This window comes from Erpetoichthys calabaricus, chromosome 3 (assembly GCF_900747795.2).
Source record: "Erpetoichthys calabaricus chromosome 3, fErpCal1.3, whole genome shotgun sequence".
Classification (NCBI taxonomy): domain Eukaryota; kingdom Metazoa; phylum Chordata; class Cladistia; order Polypteriformes; family Polypteridae; genus Erpetoichthys; species Erpetoichthys calabaricus.
In genome coordinates, this window is record NC_041396.2 from 97,609,501 (window position 1) to 97,611,542 (window position 2,042).

The window sequence follows — 2,042 nt, forward strand, 5'->3', positions numbered from 1 at the left end:
ATATATATAAAAACACTCCTGCGTTTGTTAGAGTAAGTGGCTGTTAAGCAGCCTTATTACCCTGAATTTAATGGAGTGAGTGCTATTGGTCCTGTAATGTTGGCTAGAAGAAAAGATGGAGAAAAGTGATTTACTTGATGGCTTAAATAAATACATTTAAAATGCTAAGATCTGTCCGTCTGTCACAAGATTACTTACAAAACACTGTGGCTGAAACCTTAAACTTGGTCTTAATTGAAGCATATGATCTGCGGAGTAAAAATTACATAGCAGTGAACTCACAAAGTGATCTGTGCTTGTGTATGTACTGTATTTACTGCAAAGAATTGATTCAAAAGAACAAGTGTAGGATATTCTGGTGTATTAATTACAGTCTTCTCAAAGCCCTCTGTTAGCCATTGGCTCTCTTGAAAATCAGTAGCACAATGTTTGAGATGTGCTACAGGACACCAGTAGGCACCTGAATAACTCCATTCTACATGCTGCTGCCCACCATTCATTATGATTTTAGCTTAAAATAATGAACACTATATACAGTATTACCTCATTAATCTCTAATAATTGCTTTTCCGTGATTGTAAAATTATTTTATTTACATATGTACATTGGTTTTAATGTAAATTGGGCCAGTGCTTCTTGGTGCAAGTATTTCTTGCAGCAGTGCATATTTAATGCATTCATGCTTATATGTAGCAAGTTAAATTTACATCACAAAATATTAAGTTATGTAAACAATTTTATTGAAAGTACTGTAGTTTAGAAATGGAGTAGCCATTTATACTCAGTTGTGTAGTGAGGAGGAAGCTTACTCTCTAATTACTCCCTATGGCTAAGCTTAAAAAATGAGGGTTAAAACCTTTTGCTAATAAAATGCCAAACTGCATAAAGAGACATTAATTAATATCTGATCAAGAGATTAGCTGCCAGGAAGAGAACTACAGCTAATCTGAGCTAAATACTTATAAATCATGTAAAGATGTTATGCTAGCACCAGTTATTCTAGATACTATGCCTCATAAAACACAAAATCGCTTCTGTTTAAACTGTTTTTTACTGGATTCATTTTAACACTCTTTTAAATTTTTCAGATGTCATCCTAATTAAAGAAAACAACACAGTGGTTAGTGCCGGTGCTTCACAGCTACAGTGTACGGCCCAATTCCGCTCCAGGTACGGAGCTTTTCATTCTCTTCCTGTCCACAAGTATTCCAGTTTTGTCTTAGTGTTGGCCTGACTGACTCAAATTTCTTAAATTTACTCAGAGAGAGTTTTTGCAGGACTACTTACTGGTTTCTGGCATGGGATTTTGCTCGTTAAGAACTAAAAATTAAACATTTTCTGGAAATGAACGGAAGCTTAATTTATAAGAACAATAAATAAAAAAATGATAATACAGTAGGCCTATATACTGTAATTGTCCAAATATTATATGTTAATACACACAACTGAAAATTTGCCTTGAATGGCATATCAACATTCCAAAAATGTTTTATAATTTAATAATAAAAGATGTAAAGTACTGATTTGAAACAAAGCACCTGGAGTCATTAATTGCTTAAGCTCATGCACATGAAGTAAATTGAAACCACCAGTTCTAAAGCATTTCATTAAATGTGTTTAAACATACTTCACTTTGCCAGATACGAAAAACACCTTTTCTTTTCTTTTCTTTTTTTTTTTAATTCTGCCACCGGAATGCAAACTCCTGTTTCTGCCGTGATGATTAGTAATAACTTCAGCTATGGAGTACGGCCAATGTGTGTCAAGTTAACTTTGATAAACATTTTACAGCAGGGCAGCAAAAAGAAATAACCAAAAGCAGACCTGCCTTGTACCACTCATGTGCACAATTTCATCCATGAATGTTCCTCTGCCAGGTTCACCTCAAGTCATGATATTTGAACAGAAGACATTCAGCAGGCAAAACTATAAGCTTACAGATAATAATCAATAGAGCTGGCAAACCATGTTTAGTAAGTACAGTAACTGCAACAAATTACAAAAAAATAGTTAATGATGCTCTGCAATAACTCAAGGGAATT